This window comes from Lutjanus erythropterus, unplaced genomic scaffold (genome assembly GCF_056507025.1).
Source record: "Lutjanus erythropterus isolate fLutEry1 unplaced genomic scaffold, fLutEry1.hap2 Scaffold_156, whole genome shotgun sequence".
NCBI lineage: Eukaryota > Metazoa > Chordata > Actinopteri > Lutjaniformes > Lutjanidae > Lutjanus > Lutjanus erythropterus.
In genome coordinates, this window is record NW_028146633.1 from 576,863 (window position 1) to 600,023 (window position 23,161).

The following is a 23,161-nucleotide window of genomic DNA, read 5'->3' on the forward strand; positions in this document are numbered from 1 at the left end:
TTTAACCTTCTTTTAACCATTTGTTCTGATTTTCTAGATGGCAAATTCAGATCTCACTCTCAACATCATCAACCGAGGTTCCAGCAACAGCAGGCAGCTGTTCAGTCTTCAGTGAAAAGGCTGATAAATTCACTGTACAGTACCTACCCAGCACCAAACAGCAGAAAATCTGGTGCAGACCTGAACAGAAATAAAGTGAATATTGATCTTTGTCAGGTGGTCACAAATCTGAATTCAAATGAATGCCTAAGTTTCTCTGTAAATGGGCAACTGTTTGTTCATGTTCACCACTTACAGCTTCACTTACAACTTTAAAGTGGTGATAGGCCAATGTTCTGTTAAAGCTGTAAAGCCTGTTTTCCTTTCCCCTAAAGTGGTCAAAAAATCAATAATTCAATAACATAACAACATCTAAAGAGATCACTTGTGACAGAGCTTCGTCAGAAGTTTCCCCCTGCTTGCAGTCATTGCACTCATTCAGCATAAATATCTCTGTTAATATTCAATTAAAAGTTCTCACTTTTTTTGAGATATTGGCTTTATATTTAATAGTTCCTGCAACTGCCAATTCACCTGTCTTTGATTTCAGAGCCAACAGTAGACATCATCCATCTAACTGGAGACAGCAATGGGCATGTGCAGTTTGGTCAAGACGCATACAGTCTACCAAAAGATCAGGCATATCCCCAATCACTTCATCTTCCTGTCAAGCAGAGTCCATTGTGAGACCAGACAGAGCTGGGCAGTGAATGATGGCACAGAGATCTGGTCACACCATTCTGCACCTTCAGCACTGGATGTTCCATGAACAGACACTTTACCCACAACATTCTAGTTTGACTTTTTTTTGGGGGGTGGGGGTGGGGGGGGCATTTAGCCTTTATTGGACAAGACACCTGTTGCCATTCACAGTAGGTATTTTTAAGGACTTGTCCCACAATGATACCATTCAGAAATAACACTGAAAGTACTTTCTGATGGCCCTCTGCTTCAGATTGGTATTTGTAAAGTGTTATATCATGACAGAATTTAAGGACAGGCCTTCACACTAAATGCTGAAATGATTTGGGCCTTTCTGTGTGGAGTTTGCATGTTCTCCCCGTGTCTGCGTGGGTTCTCTCCTTGTTCTTCGGCTTCCTCCCGCAGTCCAAAGACATGCATGCTAGGTTAATTGGTGAGTCTAAATTTTCTGTAGGTGTGAGTGTGTCTGTCTCTATGTTGTCTATGGTGTACCCCACCTCTCACCCAATGTCAGCTGGGATAGGCTCCAGCCCCCGCGACCCGATCCAGAATAAGCGGTTACAGAAAATGAATGAATAATCATATCATATGAAATGTCAGACATTTGAGAAAATACTTATCAGATCATATCTGTTTATATTTGTTGTATGTGGATGTAGCATGGATGAAGTCTCATTTTGTTGCCAAACCCTGTTTTGATGAATGATAAAAAAAATTGACATTGATAGCTTTTTGGTAATTTTCTTATGAGATCGCGCCGAAAATAATTAAAATGCAATTTTTGTCATGACAAAGAGACAGAAAAGGCAGGGGAAGACAAATTTCTTCTTGGGACAAGAAACCCAAGTAGGAACTATGAAGTCCTACTTTTGAATCTGAAAATCCTTAATATTAAACTTCTTTACTTCTTTTCTTTTTTTTTCATAGAGATACTGTTTTCTCTTTTTATTTAAGTAAATTTGCGTATTTTAAAATACTGAGCAGGGTCTTTAGACTGACAGTATTTGTTGTTTGATCTTCTAGCTGCCTTGTGTTATATTCATAAATTGTAGCGTTCCCATTTCCGGGGCCCTCTGAATGTAGCATACCGGGTTGACGACAACAGGCAGTAATTAAATCAGGGGACTGACCGACCGACCAGAAACTCCAGGTGGAAAACTCCGCACAATAAAGTGAAGTAAGTTTAAAATTAGTTAAATGATAAATAAGTCTTTGTGCTGGTGATTGGTATATTGTTAGCTAGCTAACATTAATGTAGAGTCATGTCAGCTAGTAACAGTTTGCTATTTGAAGAGAAATTATTTTGACAGTTCAAGGGCAACTGTGGCATTTTAGGCTGGATGGTAGCTAACGTTAGCTAATTTAACCATAACACTAACCCTGCTTAGTAGTTCTCATTATAAGTTGTGCTGAGGATCAACGCTACGTTCCTCTTTTCACACATTATTTCACCCTGTTTGTCAGTGAATCTCAAAGTCAAAGTCTCAAAGTTGAGGCGCAGGGAGGGTAAGTGTCCGTGATACCCAGTTAACACCCAGAAATTATGGACAAGGGCATGCCTGATATTAGTGTATGTGGATCCGAAGTGAAGAAAGTGAGGGGACGGAGGTACCGGTGTTACAATTCTCAATTCGAGTAAGGGAGTAATAATGTTGATTTAATGACTCCCTGGATGAAAATGCGTTTTGCAAGAGACTCGGGCTGGTATCAGAACATCCTTGTTTCCTTCTCTTCCTCGTCATGCTACCACTGCTTGCGCTGGTGCCGCACCTGCTTTTAATTTCTGATTAGTTAATTGCATGATTGGCTTAAAAAAGTTAAAAGTTAAAGTACTTATCTCATCTTATATAAATTATGCGCAATGCTGCACAAATATTTTTATTCCTTTGTGAAGGCATAAAAAACAATAACATAACATTGTTCACTTTTATTTCATTTATTATTGTGCAGGAACAAATTGAAAATGAAGTAATAAAATCAGTTCAAATTAAACAGCCCTGATTCACTTAACTCTGCTTTACAGTTAATTCCTGTTCTGTATCACATAAAAGACAAGCTCACATGACAAAACAGAACCAACAAAAAAGACATTCAAATTACTATACTATACTTTACTTTTCTGTATTAATTCAAAAAATTTCATGACGTGATCACAAAGTAAGGATGGGTTTGTCCTTTGCCAGAACTCGTTACATTCGTGCCAAATGTGTCAGTGGGACTAAAGCATCAAGTTATTTCTCTGTGGTTTTTGAATGTTTTTTTTTTTTGTTTAATTCCAGAGGAATTACTCACCCTATATTATGTTTTTGCCACACAATGTTTTGTGTCACCATGTTTTTGACTATAACACTCACTGTGCATACTTATGTTCCAGGAATTTGCTGCTGCGTGTAAAATACAGAGTGGCAAGTGTGTTATCACCATTAAGGTAAGCTGCTTCCATGTGATGTAGCTTAAGTATGAGTATAAAAATATTGGTTCTTTCTTTGTCAGAACAGGCTATTGGCAACATATACTCAGGCCTAGAATGAGGTCATTTTTAGGAGAAGTCACTTTGGACTATGATGAATTCAAATTTATTGGGGCTTTCTGGCCACATTGTAGGGCACAAAAGTGCACAAACAGTAGGTGGTAATTACACTGTATATAGATGAAACAGTTTTAGCTGATAATTAGCTAGATGAGCTACTGTAAATAACCAACACAAACACCCATTATTAGACTGTAAACCATTAATCAAACCAATGAATAAATGCAGTCAATCAGACAATTTAAAAGCTAATTTTATGTTTCACTAGTATAAAAGTATGAGTTCTTTTTGTTGTGTTGTGTACCTTCAGTAGTGAGTGACAGGTAAACACACAAAGGGCAACCATTTATTGCATACTACAGTTAGAAACTGACAATAATTAGCTGATAATTAACCTGATCAGCCACAAAGTAATTGATACACAAATTATTAAACCATTAACCAACCAACATGATTAGACCAACTGTATGATTAGAATTGTGTCGATTGCAGTGTCCATGGCCAATTCCACTCTATTTAAAGTCTGACCTTTGCAACATCTCAGTGAAAGCCATGTATCTCTCCTCTGAATATCTGGAGCGGTACTCACAAACATTCTAAAAAATGAAAAAAAAAGGAGGAGGGACAGAAATTTTTATCTTGGTGAGGAGGTGTGGTTGACGCTGTTGCTGGGTATGACTTATTCTTTTAAAAGGTGTGATTGGTTGATCCAAAAAATAGGACAGATAGAATTTAGTCTCTATTAGGGCTGAACAATTAATCAAAATTTTGTCACAATTTCAATATGTTCTGCTGCAATTTTCAAATCACAGGATGCACAACATTTTTTAAAGGCAAAATTAAGGTCAAAATACCATTTTAAATAAATATTGTGGTGCTGCAGAGGTGTACTGGCCAACACATCATTCTCTAGTTTAGTGCAGATCCCTGAAAATAACACACCATAATCATTTTAATGTGTTTTTCAACTGAGAATAATGTAAAAAATATCCTTTCCTCCAATATTACAAATCCTATTGCAATAGCAAAATCAATCAAAATTAAAGCTGCAAGCAGCGTTTTACGGGCCCTCGCACACCCGCGCCACTCGGGGGGCCGGCGGCCGCGGCCTCGTGGCAGGATTCGCCCCGGGCGAAGAGGCTCTGTGATTGTCAGGGCCTTTTGACGTCCCCTTAAGGAATTCGACGTCGCTTCCTGTCGCCGCTAGGTGGCGCTGTGAGTATGTCTCCTGCTTGTCACGTGGATGTGTTCAGACCGGGACTTCTATGACACTTGTGAAGTTTGGTGGGGATCGGACCATGTATGCCCAAGTTATAGCAATATGTGTTTCATGGCGAGACATCAAACTTCGCCACCACCTGACGGCCACACCCTTCAACGAGGGCGTATATCTTTAATACCTTTTGATCACAATGTTGTCTAGATGGTACACAGTGATTTTGAACCCGTTCTGATCAATCCTGTAGGAGGAGTTCTTCACATTCCAATGCGTGGAAAACGCCAAAAATGGCTGCAAAATTCAAAATGGCCGACTTCCTGTTGGGTTTGGCCAATGGGTCCAAGAGGCTTTTTTGTGCGTCTGCATGTGATACATATCTGTACCAAGTTTCGTGCATGTCGGTGAAACGTGCCACAGGGGCTGATGTTTAAGGGGTGTGGCCAAGCCATTTGGCCACGCCCATCAACAAAACTCATATCACATGTTCAGACCTGGACCATTAACACACATGTGAAGTTTCAGGCAGATATGACCAAGGACACTGAAGTTCAGGCCACTTTTCTGCGTTTTGGCGAAACATCGACTTCGCCGCGCTCTCGGCGCAACGCCGTTTGACGATACGTCATAATCTTCACAATATAGCATTACCAACTTGTTAAGGCCTCACTCACCAAATTTGAGTCAGATATGGTGAATGTGGTGGGAACAGTACCTCAAACTGTAAAACATGACATTTCCTGTTGCCACCAGGGGGCGCTGTGACAATTATGGAATATTTTCATAGACATCTGTTCAGGGCAGGACTATTATCAAACATGTGAAGTTTGGTGCAGATTGGACCTTTTATGCTGAAGTTATAGCAATTTTGTTTTTCATGGCGAGAAGTCAAATTTCGCCGCCACCTCACGGCCACACCTTTTAACGATAGCGCGATCTTTTAATAACTTTTAATCATAAAGTAGTCTAGATGGTACACAGTGATTTTGAAGCTGTTCTGATTAATCGTGTAGGAGGAGTTCGTTAAAGTACGACGTGTGAAAATGGCCAAAAATGACCTTAATTTGAAAATACAATTCAAAATGGCCGACTTCCTGTTGGGTTTAGGGGGTCACTCCAAGAGGCTTTTTTGTCCGTCCCGACATGATACATAGGTGTACCAAATTTCGTACGCCTAGGGCAAAGTTAAAGCTGGGGGCTTCGATTTTGAAAAGTGTTAGGGGGCGCCGTTGAGCCATTTTGCCACGCCCCTTTGTAACGACCATAAAATATTGAATTTTTCACAAGACCTGACGAGTGTGCAAAAAACTGGGACTTTTTGAGCACGTTTAGGCCCTCAAAAATGCGACCTTAGGATAAAAGGAAAAATAATAAGAAGAATAATTTTTACAGTTTCAATAGGGTCCTCGCACCGGTTCGGTGCTCGGGCCCTAATAATTGCAACTAGATATTTCTTAAAATTTGTTCAGCCCTAGCCCCTATTAAGACATGGTGTAATTATGAACACTATTTAACCCTCAATAACACCCATGGACATTTTTGTCCTTTTGGATTTTAATTTTTCCATCATTTTGGCTGTGTTAATGCATATTGCATACACTTTGGTCATGTTGTGTATTTTTGTGTTAATTTAGACACTTAAACTTCATATGCTATGATATCTCTAAAATAAACTGTGTAATGAAAATGCTCCCCAATTTACATCCAGAAGATATTTTTGTCCCCTTGACTAGTGGCAAAACTGCGATTTTTGATCCCATTGCCATTGGAGCATAAAAGCATGTTTGGGGTTTTTTTTGGCTCTCATCCTGCAGTCTTCAAAGTTGTTTTTGTATGTCTGCTGTAAACTATACTTGATGTGAATGTGGACTTAGAGAAATTAAATGTGAGCTTTGATCTTTACTTGTAGTAAAGTTCAAAGTCCCTCAATAATCCACAGTCAAACATTCACTCATTCATCTCATTCATGTAAACAGACAGCTGCATGAAGGACACAGGTGCAAGAAAAACAGAAAAACACAAAGTCTGAGAGTCCATGAGTTTACACACACACAAAGTCTCTCTCTCTCTCTCTCTCTCTCTCTCTCTCTCTCTCTCTCTCTCTCTCTCTCTGACTCTCTCTGTGTGTGTAGCTGTTATCAGCGGTCAGTTTGTCTGCTGCGCACATGACGTGACCATCGTGCAGAACTCGTGTGTGACAATGACGGGCACAGAATCAGATATGTGACGCTGACCGGCCGGTCACCGGTCAGGGCAGGTCATGCTGAAAACCGGCTGGTTCTGGTCGATCGGTGCATCCCTAATATGTGCTGTACTTATTAAGGAATGCACAAGGGTTAAGATAATATCTTTTGAATAAATTGTAAGCCATACTGTAAAAGTAGCTTACAAAATATAGCAGTAGCTATTAGGGATGGGCATCAAGACCCGGTTTTACTTTAGAACCAGTTCCAAAATTACGATTACTCCAGAATCATTAAGAATTGAGATTTCCAATTCCACTATTGATTCCCATGTGCAAATTAAATGCGTCTGAAGTCACAGACTCAAACTTTTCCCGACTTGGTTTTTGTTTTCTCTGCACCTGGGTCCTTCATACACATGTATGCATTACACGGAGTGCACGTGTGATTGATGTTATCGAGTGGCTTTGAACTTACCTACATCAGCATTAAGCTCACATTGTATTTCTGTGGTTCACATCCACATGAAGCAGAGTGAATGCAAACATGCAATGAGGACCACTAACTCATATAGTTTTACCCCTACAAACATGCACACATGTACACACACTCACGCACACACACCACATAGTGGGTGGGGGAGTTACCCATCACCTGTTCAGGCCCAGATTCTTTAACTTGCTGATGAGCCTGAAGGGCCCTATGGTGTTACACCCTGAACTGTAGTCCACAAACAGCACTCTCACATATGTAATATGATAATTTTCTTTTTTTTCAATAACAGGACAAGCTGTGGCATGTAGCAAGAACAAAGCACAGAAGAGGGGGCTATGCACCAGGGGCTATGCAGTAAGGACTTTAGTGTTGCATATGGGGCATGTGCACTACCAGGTAAGCAACTCGAGAGCCCCAAGATAAGGGATGGGCCTTGACACCCTGTTAACCCACTTAAGAACCAATTCCAAAAGTACAATTCCATCAATGGCTTTACACATATGCGTGTATTTTTGGCCCAAACCTACTGCTACATAGCCTTTCTCTACAATGTTGAACACAAATTGAAGCATTGCCATTACTTCTTAAGCGAATATAAAGAAATGGTAAAATAAAGCAGTGACCTAAAAGTATAAACAGCATCACAGGTGAGAAACTAAACTTGAATCCACAGTCATTCATTTAGAGGTTAGAAAGTATTGAGAGCCTAAGGTGATAGTTTACCCACAAATTAAATTTCTCCTGATATCTACTCATCCCTGTGCTGATGTGAGGATGGGTGAAGATCTCCAGTTCACAAAACACTCCTGGAGCTTCAGTGGAAAACAGTTTTGCGGCCAAACTTAGTGCAGTTGTAGTGAATGGTGACCAGTTTTAAAATGTAGAAAAAGAACACAAAAAACCCCACAAAATGTCTCCATACTCTTTGTGTGGTGTAACCCAAGTGTCCGTAAGCTGCAACCTTAAAATTTGACCCAAAAAGACGCCATATTTTTAGACTAAATGTCAACTGTAACCTCTCAGACCGGAGTTGCTTGCACATGCCTAAAGTGGGTACACAAGCTCTTGCCCAAGCGGCGCAACATGAGATATACAAGGTCTTGCGATACTTTCATACCTGTGTTTACATGCTACCTGGAAGCAACTCAGACAGAGCGAGATCTTCTCAGAAATAGTTACTTGTTATGCGTACAGTTGACTTTGCAAACTCTCAACCAAGAAGAAAATGTCCAAGGACTGATATAGAAGAGGAACATCATTTCTTTGCTGCAGCTACACCACTTGGGCAAGAGCTTGTGTACCTGCTTCAGGTGTGTGCACAGTTCCGGGCTGAGAGGCTACAGATGACATTTAGGCTAAAAAGATGGTGTAAATGGCATGAGTGAAATTTCATTTTTGGGTGAACTATCACTTTAACACACACACTTCTTCAGACCACTGTCTCTGCTCTCCTGCACAGACAGGAGCTCAGTCTGACAACACACGCTAGCTTGAGGGCAAAGATGGGGGGTCAGAGATGCTGAGGTCGAGATATATTCCAAGCACAGTGTCTTGGACGAGAGTGATGCAGCGTGGCCCGGTGTGTTTTAGCCTTTAGTGATAATGGCCATAGAATGGTCAGTAAATTTCATAGAATGTTGTCTCCATCTAGATATGGTGTAATTACAAGTGAGTATTAAAGGACAACTTTTCCAGTATTCCAGTATTGAGGGAGGCAGATACAGCTGGCAGCTGCAAAATAAGTACAACAGTATACATTGGACAAATGCAAAGTTGCATTGAAAGTGCTTTTTTTCACCACAGACCTGCTCAGATCGCCAGTTTTATCTCTGTCAACAGCATGCGAAGCGTCTGTCTTACCCTTCACTTGCTCCGGTCTGTGTGTAACAAAATCTCACGGGATCTTTGCTTGTTACTGGAAAAAAACAGAGGAGCCATGACTTGTAAAAGTCAGTTGGTTGTCCCATAGTACAGGTGAGAGTTTACTAGGCCGATTGAAGTGTCATGGCTAAATATTATTATATTATTATATTATTATACCTTTGATTTCAGTGGCTGCCAGTACTTACTTGAGCCCGAGTATACGGATGAGGAGTTTGAGTTCCTACAAAGAAAGAGCGGATGAGGATAGAGAGAGAGGGGCAACGGGCAGACGAGGATGAAGCAGCTGTTGCATGTCTGTGAATCTGTGAAGACTGGTGGTGCTCCTGTGAATGCTGTACTCTATGCCCACAGAGGAAGAATGTCTGTGTTGTAACAAGTGGGACCTGTTGCCCAGTATTTATGGTCTTGATGTGTCCAGGGATGATAGAGAAATTAGTCAACGCTGTGTAACCACTGTGGTGGGAAAATTATTCACCAAACTGGTCACTGTTGTTCCTCTTAGTTATTTCTGATGTTCTGTCAGGCACTAACTGGTTACTCGTCCTTGAACACACAGTCCTCTCTTTGGAAGAACAACTTCTGATAACACAATCACATCCCGACTCTCCCGATAAGCACTTCAGGTCCATCCTGACCCAACCTCCTTCATCTCCTAACCCTGTAAAACAGATTTACATTCTTGACTCATTATCAGTTCCTTTTTCACTTTGAGTGTGACTGTGTACTGATCCTTTGCAAAGCTTGATTAAAACACCAGAAAGACAATCTTGGTCATTGGTGTCTGTCTTAATTTTCAGATTTTCCACCACACCACCTTACAGGATTTCCGCCCTCTGACCAGCAGGGCAGTGCTGGATACCTTCTTTCATGTGCCCAAAATAAATTGGAGGCAACCAAAACCACATCGACCAAATGGTCAACTATCCATTGAGTAAGTATAAATAATATGTCTTCATGCATGTAATATCTGTACCTAGAATTATTTGACAGATGCGCCTTTTCTGTTGCATGCATTAGTTTGCCCTCAGACATTTCTAAATCATCTTAACCCTTTCCTTTCGTCCAGCCAGTACAGACTTGCAGCCTATCATGTGGTGCTGGAGTGGGCTGTCAGAGGAGAATGTCTTGTTTATGGTAACAGAAGAGTGCTGCCAAGCTGGATCATCACTGCTATCAGAAGCAAGTACCCATTACCCACTGGCACTTACAGCAGGTTCAAGGAGGCACATGTTCAGAACACATCTACCGATGAATGACTTTTCAATAATTGTACTCTTGACTGCACTGCTTTGCAGTCTACAAACCGTTCCAGTCTTTAGAGACACTAGCAGAGCCTGCATAAATCTTGCACACTGTAAGTATTTACAGTACAAAATCATCCACTCCATATATGCAGGGGCGGACAGTAAGAAAGTACATTTACTTGAGTACTGTACTTTATTTGAGTATTTGTTTTTCTGGAAACAAATATCGTACTCTTGTACGATTGTACCACATTTCTAGAAAGGTTGTCATTACTTTGAAGTCAGCTGTTGTTGTTTCTTCTTTTCTAAAATGCGACTGGCCCCATGCTGTGTTCCTCACAGAAGGAAACCAAGTACAGTACCCACTCTTAACTGGGATTGATGCAAAAGCAGAAATGCGTCATCCAGGCACTCTGTAACAAGCCCAAGCAAGCACTCCCTCTTTCATTCCAACAAAACTCAGTAATAATGACGGCAGGAGAAAGACAAAATTAAATCTCAAGATGTTGTTAGAATTAGAAAAAGAGAAATAATTTCAGGTAGGCTTTTAATGTTGGATTGTTTTTATTTGGGTGAAAAATACCACACAATTATACTGCCCCTGAAGCCAGAAAGAAATCTCAGTTATATAACAGACTTGGAGAACTTCCTTGGCTTCAATCTGATTTTATGCTGTGATTTTAACAGTTACATCAGAAAAAATGACAGTAGCTGTCCTTTTTGTTTTTGATTGCATTTCTATGCTGAAGTTTTTATAGTGTTTCATCATGGTTCTACAAGTAAGTCAGAGCACCATTGTGGTGGTTTCAGAGAGTTTCAAGGTTCAAACAATAAGCAGTGTATATAGAAATGAACTTTGTAATGTGTACTTTTGGATACTTAAGGTTTTTTTATCATTCATTTTTTATTGGAACAATAACAAATAGGCTAAAAGCCAGTCCAGCAAATTGCCATTTTACATTTTAGGTTTATGTACCCCCAGCCCTCAACCTCTTTCCCTATCCCTTCTTGCCCCCTACCCCAGCTCCCCTCTAGCAACCAACAGGATAGATCAGAGCAGTCCTATTTAGACAGAAAGTCTTTCAAGTCAGATATCAGATCCATCCACATTAAAATTGTGTTTGGTCCTGCATCAATAATCCTTGCTGATGGTAGTTCAGGTAAGGAATGTCCAAAAAGCTCCAGAGCCAATTAATATTTGAGATATTGTGAGGAAGTTTCCAGCACTGGACTACAATCTTCTTGGCTGCAGTTAGGCCCGCCAGCCAGATTTTGCGTGCTTTAGCCGTGAGGGAGAGACAGGAATCGTCATTTAGAAGATGTACAGCAGGATGTACAGCATTGGTAATACCACCCCAATTAGTCCTGCCAGTGTATTAACAACTTTTGCCCAGAAATCTAGAATCCCTGCACATTTTCATACAACATGAATAAAGGAGCCAACAGTTCTGTGGGAACAGAAAGAACAGTATGGGTCAGGGGCTAGTCCTATTTGATGCCTAATTCTCGGTTTAAAGGGGAACTATTATGCTTTTCCTCTTTTTTGACCTATAAATGTTGTCACAATGTCGGATACTCATGTTAAACGATTCCAAAGCGTCAGATAATGAGGTTCATGCATTTGGAAGTGAGCCCTGCAAGCTGTTTTGGATGGCTCTGCACGCTGTGTTTTACTGTCTTTTTTAACGATCTAGTAACATTGATGTTAATGCATGCCAGACTTACTTATATGGCCATACCCCGGCATATGCTCTAGGCCTGCCCGCTCCCCCGCTCTGCTTCGGAAGTTACATCGCTGTGCGCTGCTCTGCTGTCTACAACGATTTCACAGTGTTAGCACGTTGAGCAATGGCTCCTAGAAAATGTTTGTTCGGGTGTGAGGGAAAATTACCTTTGTTTAGCTTTCCTAAAGAGGCAAGCACCAGGCAGAAGTGAATAGAGTTGTTTTTTCCCGGCCAGCAAAAGAAAAATACCTCCGTGTTTTTTCTCTGTCTACAGTATGTCACAGGGGACTGTTTTGTCAACATGGGCCAGTATGAAGCTGGATTAGCCGGTAGCCGGGCTCGGCAGCGCTCGCCAGCCCTTCGGAAGTCCTCGGGAGTGCGACAAATCACAGTGGAGTGGGCTCGGCGGGAGGCGTACATGGAGCAGGGCCGGGGGGGTGGAGTATATAATAGGTCCCCTTTAAGGTATGCTCTACGACAAAATTTCAAATGTATATATACTGATGGTTTGGGTTTTAGGAGGCATCAGGAACGTTATTCCAAATTACAACCCATTTCAGTTTTTGTTCCACCTCAGCTATGTCTCTCCCCCAAGCCAAGTAAGATTAATTTGTCATATATATAAGCCACTATTCATCTGGAGCACACTGTATCCAACTTACAATAGGATGTTCTTGTAAGGCTGATTCCCACTGAACTTTATAGGCTTTACAAACTGACCCTAAAAGAGAATGTTTGTCAATATTGTATGGAATTTAAGGATTGTGCTTGCCCCATTAATATCTTGTTGTAATACCTTTATCTTCCCAGGCTTTGTTAGTAAAAGGTTTCCCCCTAGATAAAAGGTGACCATTATTCCATAGTGGGGATGATTTACACCAAACACTTTTAACTTTGAGGAATTTTTCTGCCACTTTAAAGACTTGTAGCATATGAGTTAAAATCGGATGTATTCTCTTCTTGGGCTGGCAGTAGTGATCTTGGGAAAAGTGTACACTGCAGACCCGATGGTCTGCAAGATGCAGTGTCTGGACAGGAATGTTAGCATCAATTTGTAGCACAATTAGCCACAACTTCAGCATCTTTTTTTTTTTTTTTTTTTTTCTTTTGTAATCGATATAGCGAAACTCTCAACTGCACTCAGGGACAACCAACTCCACTCTGACCGGCTCTCAGTCATGGTTCCTTTGTTTTCTTCTGGCAACACACTAAGATCCCATGAGATTTTGTCACACACAGCCTGGAGCAAGTGAAGGTTAAGAGATGTGCTTTGCATGCTGTTAACAGACTTAAAAGAGTTTACACTGGTGATCTGAGCTGGTCTGTGGTGAAAAAAAAGCACTTTCAATGCATGAAGTTTTACAGGAGGCATTTACCCCCATATATATTGTTGCAACTTGTTTCGCGACTGCTGGCTGCATCTGCATCCCTCAATACTGGACCAATTTCAAAATGAGTTGTCCCCATCAATCATGCACACACATACACATGGGGAAATTGGACCCAGGTTGAAAAATACTGAAGTTATCCTTTAAGAACTGAATACTTTGTAAGCCTAATTGTACTTCCTGTGTCCATGAATGCCATTTTGTGAGCCTGGCAGATGTGGGCATCCAGTGGAAATGAAATCAACTGTATCACCATGTAAGACTGTGAAAGCACTGTAATTGTGTTATCACTCTGCTAATGGAAAGTTGACCAAAGTCTCCCTGTTATGATCACTTTCATTTCTGGCATTGTTGTTATGGAAGATTTATCAGCCTTGTCTAGTTTTATTTTATCTTGTAAAGTACTTGGTAACATTAAAAAAAGTGGTACATAAAAAAAAGTTGATCATTATTATTGTTACATGAGCACATCTCTCATGAGATCGACCACAAATGTTATCCCCGCACAGTCCAATCCATAGTGTTTTACTAACTCACTGTCTCTCATCAATTCTTTGTCATGTTCTCCTCTGCTTAAGAAACACTTAAGCCTCCTCCCTACTCTGACTGGAATCAAACCAGGGCCGCTGCAGTAAGGATGCAGTTTTTGCATATGGAACATGCGTAATTACAGTTGAGCTAATGAGGAATCCGAACATAATTTAAAATATATCTCCTAACAGTGAGATAAGCTGGTAAAAAGCACTTCATTTTCCACTCAGGGGTTAGAAGCTAGTTTCCACATTACAGACATTAAAAATCATGTCTTATGTATTGAATAACATTACAGCTTGATTTTTTTTGGCTTCAATAACAGGGCAGACTGAAGAATGTGATAGGACAGGTGGCAGAGAGAGAACAGATGACATGCAGCACATGTCCAAGGGCTGGAATGAAACACTCTGCACAAGGAGTCCGCCTTTGCAAATAAGGCATGTGTTCTACCAGGTGAGCGACTGGATCTTGATCTTGAAGAGGGGTCTATGTATCATTCCTCCCAAACTGTATTTAACTTTGATAATTAGGATAAACAAATATACAATATATCATTATATATTGATATATCAAACAAACAAACAAACAAAGAAACAAACAAAAAATAATAACAATGAAAAATCCACTTGCTTTTTTGGTCCATGTCCTCAAATCAGCAATTGGAATAGAAGTTAAACCAAAACCAGAAATGACTTTATTGTCACTTCAGGCATTGCTTATTCTGTCTCATTTCATTATAGCTAAAGGCACTGCTAAGATTTAACATATATTATTTGTTGGAATTATGAATAAAACTATAGGCTAGATATTTATTTAGATATTCTTTTTTAATTAATGAGTCTAAAAACTTTTCACCAATCCACTTGTGCCACAGACCCCTGTTTGAGAACCACTGCCCCAGAATATCTATACGAATTAAAAAAAAATCCATTCCTCTAAAACTTTGTAGGTGGCAGGAAATGGTAGCTGTATCTGTCTGACCCTTGAATAAAGTATTCTTATTTTTTTTCCTTTACATGGTTGGTATTCTGCAAAAAAGCCAGAGTTTGCAGTGTTTTTATACATTTCTGCCCAGCCTTTCTTTTATAGCACCACAGCATAAGGTGTGTGATGTATGTAATTCCTTGAGCTCATTAAACATATACTCCCTCTTGTGGCATAAAGGGACAACAACTTCTGTCTTAAGATGTGCTGTGCCTCAGGTTATTTATATATTTACTGGGTAAAAATTACAGATTTATCTTTTAGAGAAGAAATGGACACTTCTGTTAATCCTTAGATTCATTTCTGTAAAATTAAAGCACATCTAGAGCAGCATTTGCTGAAAATTTCTTCACCGCTTTAAAGTTCTAATCAAATATCAAATCTGTCCAATTTTTATGGGCAGTTTCTTTGAAAGTGAAACGTAAATGGTGACTTACAACCACTTACATTTTCTGGTAAATACAATTGTATTTTCTTCCACGGTTTAGACCAACATCATGTTCTAATAATCTAAAATGAAAGACACCAGATTCGACCACCACAACAGAGTTCAAGGTCACTTGCTAGACTCTTCCATTCTGGTGGAACGATTGTCAGAGTCTCTCAGTCAGACTTGACCTTTGCTTCATGGGACTTATTCGTGTTGTTCTCTCATGACTAGATCCTTGCTTGTGTGTTGTATTAGCTCTCGGATGTACGTGACTTTAGATAAAAATGTCTGCTAAATTAAATTGTAAATTGTAAGTTGTGATGAAATAAATCTTTACACAGCGAATACAGCATCATGGTCCAATAAATCCACCACAATATATATATATATATATGTATATGTATATATATATATTTCTAGTGGAGCCCCAGTATAAAGTGTTTGCAGGCCAAGATGATGTCTAAATTGAATCCATATTTTAATACTGGAGGACACTATCATAGTATAACAGTCAGTATAACAAGAAATAGAAGAATACAAGGGTGAGTACAGGAAGGCTTTTAGTGATACCGGGTGAACAGAATTTGACTCCAAAATCAACCATGACGGAGGGACCTCAGCATCCCCATATTTGACCCAGTAGTTCAAATTTCATATGTTTGTTGCCCAATAATAGTACAGGAAGTTTGGTAACACCATTCCGCCCTGAGCTTTGGGCCTCTGTAAAACTTGTCTACGTAACCTTGGAGACTTCTTATTCCAAACAAAACCGAGAATAAGACTGTCCACTTTATGGAAAAATGAAAGAGGAAGAAATATTGGAATACATTGGAATAACTATAAAAAGTGCGGGAAAACATTCATTTTAATTGCATTGATTCTGGCAGCTACAGAAAGATTTAGTAGGGAGCACCGCTCAAAATCCTGTTTAATTTGTGTGAGCAGCAAGAACTTATATATATGCAACATTCTATATACTGTCTATTTGTCTGAGCCAGGAAAATATAACTCATAGCACATAAATTAAGCACATATGAAGACAAAGAGTTGTTGTCTGTTTATGACACGTTTATGAAATATACCCTTAAGTGTGCCCTTTCTATATTTTAAACCAAAATTAAAAAAAGGTCATTTTTACATCTAAAATACTTGAAAGATTACATTCTAGTTAAAGAATCGATGAATCTGAAATAATTTATATGAAAATTCTTACTACTAGTCCAACACGCATAAACCATTATAAACCAGCATAAGCGAGTATTTTGTTTCGATATGATGTAAATATCTTTAATACATGTGTTTGTAATCTCCAAACATTTACTCTGTGTTTACCTTCATAGTTCAAAAAATAGTATTTTGTCTCTTATAATGTGTCCTGAAAACTGAAGAAACTCAGCCCTTTGCCTTTATATTTATCAAAGTTCATAGATTGCTTAGGATGGTTGGTTAGGATGTAATCTATAAAATTATTTTGGATTTAAAGATGAGCAATTTCACATTTTGGTTTATTATTTATAGGATATATTCCCTACTATGGTATGAAGGGGCAACACTCATGTCTTCATATATGCTATGCCTGAGTTTGATTCTCCTGGCTCTTATTTTGATAGAGCTTATTTAACTTCCGGGTCAACTGTCTGCCTTTCTGCTGTTTTCAAGTCAACAAGTAAGAAATAAAATTACACCAAAACTGATCCCTTTTTTTAGTATCATTATTTAGATTTTTACTCTTGTTTTTATGTCTGCTGGCAAAAAAAAAAGAAAATTAGCTCTCTTTACCCATTTTTGTTTTCTGGTTCAAAGCACTAACTTGAGGGTATACTCCCTCTTGTGGCAAAAACAGGCAATAACTCAGGGTTTCATCTGTTCAATGTGTGAGTATACCTATGAATTGCTGGCTAAAAATTACACATTTATTTTTCAGAGAGGAAACTAGTGCCCAGTGACTGTTTAGCTATCTCTGTTACATCTGAACATAAAACAATAAGTCCCTGAGTAAATGGGACAACACAACCTTCAAATACTATTTCTGTATTTGCTTTTAACTAATATCTTGCCTTTAACTTATAATATTTGTGCCTTTAGTGATGCTTTCCTTCATTGCCTAACTGACACAAGCCATATATATTATATATATTGATATATTGTTTATTTAATGTAATTTCATTGTAGTTGAAGGCAAACACAGAATTAATGTTTGAAGGTTGCAATGTCCTGTTTGCTAAAACATACATGTATTGTTTTCCATTTTGATATGACTGACAGGAAGACTTGACACAGAAGTTAAAGTAACTTTATGAAAATAAAAAATATATATCAATATAATAAATATTCATTGGATATTGTTTAAAGGCAAATACAACATTAATATTTGAAGGTTGTAATGTCCTAAAGCAGTAGTTCCCCCAAAAATGAAAATTCACTGAGTGAAGATCTCCAGTTCACAAAACACTCCCGGGGTTTCTGTGGAAAACAGTGTTGCAGCCAAATCCAGTACAATTGAAGTGAACAGTGACCAATTTTAAAATGTTAAAAGAATACACACAAAAACCCCCACAAAATGTCTCATACTGCTCATGTGGTGTAATCCAAGTGTCCGTAAGTTGCGACATTAAAATTTGACCCAAAAAGACGCCATTTACACCATGTTTTTAGCCTAAATGTCAAGTGTAGCCTCTCAGACTGTAGCTGCTTGCACAGAGATAACTGAACAGTCAGATTCCTCCTTGAAAAATAAATATGTAATTTTTACCCAGTAATTCATAGGTATACTCACACAATGTACAGATGAAACCCCAAATTGTTGCCTATTTCTGCCACAAGAGGTAGTATACCCTCAAGTTAGTGCTTTTAAGCCAGCAAAGAAAAATTGGTCAAGGGAGCTAATTTTCTATTTTTACTGGCAGAAATAAAAACAAGAGAGAAATCCAAATAATTATTGTAAATTATACTGGTGTTATCTTATTTCTTACTTGTTGACTTGAAAACCGTTGAAAGGCAGACATCTGACCTGGAAGTTAAATTAGTTCTATCAAAATAAGAGCCAGGAGAATCGAGCTTATGAGCTTATGAAGAGAAGAGTGTTGCCCCTCAATAAAAATTTTCAGGTTAAGTATAATTATGATTCACTCTGGTAATTATTTTGATATTTGAGATCCTATTTCTTTCTGTTACAAATTTTATCTTTTCAGATTCGAATATTATTTTTTATAGTTTCAAATCTTTTTTTCACTTTCGGATCTTTCTGTTTCAGTTTCAGATCTTTTCTTTTCAGTTTCAGAATTTGGTATGTACTCCTTACAGCAGTGGTTCCCAACCTTGGGTCAGGACCTCAAAATGGGTTTGACAGATACTTAAATAAATAATTGCTAAATTAAAATTAAATTAATCTTTATAATGTTAAAAACACAACCTCAGCCGCTCAATAAAATATGGTGGGTTAAGAGAGAGCATTATAATATATGTTTTAACCATATATTGCCGATATTTGATCACGAGCCAAAGAAGCCTGGGAACCACTGCTGTAAGGAGTACGATTCACAAACACTAGCTGATAGCATCAGGCCTAGGGGTGTGAATCTCACTGACTGAGACAATTCGATACGTATCTCAATACATGTTCAACAATACGATATATTTTATAAATCTTTAAGCGGCCAACGATTTGGTTCGAAACGATTCAATTCTGATACAATACGATACAATACGATACGACGCAATACAAGACAATGCAATGTGTCAGTCTTTACATTTTGATTCAATTAATGCTATGTTTGTAGAGTGCTGTTAGTTGCCAAAAAATCCTGATAGTTTTACTAAATATAGTAACAGTAGAGACAGAGAGGGAGACTTTACAGTGATGTTTATATCTTATTATGAGTCTCATGTGTAAATGAGATAAATGAGAAACATTTTTCACTTTTATTTCATTTATTATTTGCAGGAAAAGATTAGAAATAATGTAATAAAATCAGTTAGAATTAAACAGCTCTGACTCACTTAAAACTGGTTTACAGCTAATTCCTGTTCTGCATCACATAAAAGACAAAATCATATAACAAAACGGAGCAAACAAAAGATCCACTACCCCAGAAATTACTACGTACTTTGTTGTATCAATTCAAAGATTTCATGAGATGATCACAAAGTAACGATGGGATTGTCCTTTGCCAGTGGTTATTTCTCTGTGTTTTTTGAATGTTTTTTTTTTTTTTTTATTCCAGAGGAATTATACAATTGCTTGTCCTATATTATGTTTTTGGCATGCAGTGTTTTGTGTCACCATGTTTTTCACTTTAACACTCAGTGTGTATACTGGTGTTACAAGACTTTGCTGCTGGGTGTAAAATACAGAGTGGCAAGTGCGTTATCACTATTAAGGTAAGCTGCTTCCATGTGGTATAGCGTAATAGGAGTATGACTATAAAAGTATTGGTTCTTTCTTTGTCAGACCTGGGCCCCGTTTCCCAGAGCCTTCGTAGCGCTACGTGCATCGTAAGTTGTATTTCAAGGTCTCCCTTAAGGTTGTCCCAACTCTGGGAAACAGCCCGTAACCTTAAACCATTAATCAAACCACTAAATAAATGCAGTCAATCAGACAACGTAAAAACTCATTTTATATTTCACTATTATAAAAATATCGGGTTTTTATTGTGTTGTGTACTTTCAGTAGTGAGTGACAGGTAAACACACACAAAGGGCAACCATTTATTGCATACTGCAGTTAGAAACTGACAATAATTAGCTGATAATTAACCTGATCAGCCACAAAGTAATTGATACACAAATTATTAAACCATTAACCAACCAACATTATTAGACCAACTGTATGATTAGAATTGTATAGATTGCAGTGTCCATGGCCAATTCCATTCTATTTAAAGTCTGACCTTTGCTAATTCAAATTTTCTTTCTTTGTAAGACCTGTAATCGGCAGTATACAAAAACATTTTTGGAAAATTGAATTGTACATTCATAATAAATCACTGGCAATGAAATCTTTTACATTTTCTTCAAAAGTGCTCCGGGTCACTCTTAGCCTCAGTCTTATCAAGTTTATATACCAGAGGAACCGCAATCTCTTGTGATGGTAGGCAGATGTAAACAAAACAGAGGCTGACTTCATGCAACAGTTTGCTGTAGTAATGCTTAGCAGTGAGAAAAAAAAAACAAAAGAAGAAACCTGAAGAAGTCTGGATGATGTTTGGGGATGTTTGCTGATATAAACATCCAGAGTTGCAAAGTCGGACAGATGAATGTAAAACTGTGACAGAATAAGCTGATATGTATTCACTCGACTGGAGAAATGTGCCCACATTAAGAACTTACACGGACATAAATCTGCAAGCCAAACTGCTGCTGCTAGCATTACTAACATTAGCCACATTGTGTGTCAGGCTGGCAGCTAACATTAGCTCTGGGTCCTTTACACGCAGACACTGTGACCCTCTGGTCTGAAAAGGTGAAGCGTTTAGTGAGTTGTTGTCATGTTTTGTACAGCAATGTGTGAGGCTTGTATTGCACAGCGCAAAATAACGCGCATTTCAGCGGCATTTAAAGTACGATTTTGCGATTGTAGACTGTGATTAACGTCTTCAAATGGCTCTTAATAAACACAGTATTTTTTTCGGACAGTGTTTAACATCATAAATCAATAAATTCTACTACATTTTAGCAGCTTTCTGAGTGTTTTCTTAGTGTTAGACCAGTCGATTAGTCTAAATTCAATTTTGCCTTAATCGACAGGGAAATTAGTCACCAGGAACATCCCTAATGGTGACTAGGGATGTAACAATACATTCAACTCACGATTCGATACAATTTCTGATACTGGCTTAATGATACTATTTTTTTTATTTCACATAATGAGATTGCAGACAAATTATGACTAAAAAATATTCCTGTAATTAATTGTCAGACAAAAAACACAACATTTCTGAGGTAGGGTGTAGCTGCAAAACACAAACTATGCGATGAATGTATATTTAATAGGGCCGTCAAAGTTAACGCGTTAATGCTTTAATGTGAATTCCTTTTTAACAACACTTTTTTTTTTTTAAACTTTATTTTTATTATTTTCTTTTAAACAAAAACAGAACTTAAAACAGACAGGGTCATCACAGGTGTAGAGAAATGCTAAACATACAGAATGAGGATTGAATGAACCCGGGTTACATTCATTGTCGAAAAAGTCCTTTATGTCCATGAGTGTTATTTGAGGTCCAAAAAGTTTTTATGATCCTTGGCTCCATTTAATGCTAGTCCTCAGTGTTTCCTTCAAAGTGAGATGTCTCCCATTCTTTCTTAACTTAAAAGTCTGCTCTGTTTGTGCATAGGAAAAATACATTACATTGTTTCTCCAACCAAACATGTATAAAGAAATCACTACAGTTTCAAATAGGACTTCCATTTTTTTCAGGGAAAAGGTCAATCGTTCCATAGTATAAATGTCATTAACTATTTCTATCCACTCAAAGGTTTTAGGAGGTTCTATGCTCAACCATTTTCTGGTTATTGCTTTTCTTTACTACGTTATATGTTTTTGAAAGTTGTTGAAAGGTATCTAAGCCTCTATTGGAGGATATCATACAGTATGAGGTCATGCCTGCATTTGTCCAGAGTTTAAATCTGTTTTCAAATTTAGCCGGTGTGAATTCTGTGTCATACGCCACCCAGTGTAATATTCGTGCATTCCTCTCGAAGTTCAGGTCTTTAAATTCTTTATGCCAAATGTTTAAGGGGACTGCAGTCCATTTAGATAATTTGTCTAAATATTTCTTCTGAAGGGATTTTTCCCCAAATATAGATTGAAGAGGTATGTTTGTTTGAGTTTGTTCTATGTCTTTCCGTTGCGCATCATATGTAGGATCATACAGAAAACGTAACTGTGCTGCTTTGTAATAATCTTCTAAGCAGGCTGAAGCCCTTCCTCCTCTGTCCTTGGGTAATTGTAATGTTTGAAATCGAATCCTGGGTCTTTGCTTTCCCCAAATGAAGGTTGAAATCATTCTGTTCCACTCACTGAATTGCTTGGGAGGGACATCAACAGGCAATGACTGAAAAAGGTAGAGCAGCCTGGGTAATATATTCATCTTTATAACGTCTATTCGATTATACGTGTTCATTGGTAATAATGACCAGCGATTTAAATCGGCCTTAATATCCGCTGTTATATGAGTATAGTTATGTTCATAGATGGCAGTTAGATCTCTAGGTATTTGTACTCCCAGGTATTTAATTATGTCACCCTTCCATTTAAAATGACATAATCTGTAAACTTTTTCTTGTGGTTCATAGTAAAAAGTTTGGGTTTTCTGTAAGTTCAATTTGTACCCGGAGTATGAACCAAATACTTTAAGAAGAGACAGTAATTTAGGCAAGCTTTCATTAGGGTTGGTAAGCGTCACAAGAATGTCATCTGCGTACAGACAGGTCTTGTGTTGTGTATCTCCAATCAATATGCCTGTTACGTCATTATCTTCTCCGATTTCCTGTGCTAGTGGCTCAATAAAGAGGGCGAAAAGTGTAGGGCTGAGGGGGCATCCCTGACAACATCCCCTCTCAAGAGACGCTGTTTTAGATAAATTCCCATTTATTTTAATTCTGGCTGTGGGAGAGCAATGAAGGTAAAGATTTCAGGCATCCAACTACCTGGCTGTTAAAACCAAATCGTCTAAGAACCAAGTATAAATATTCCCATCGAACAGAATCAAAAGCTTTCTCAGCAATAGATTCTCTATCCACTGTTTCTCATATACTCAATGAGGTGGAAGCCCGCCTCACATTGTCCTGGGTCTGCCTGTTTTTTA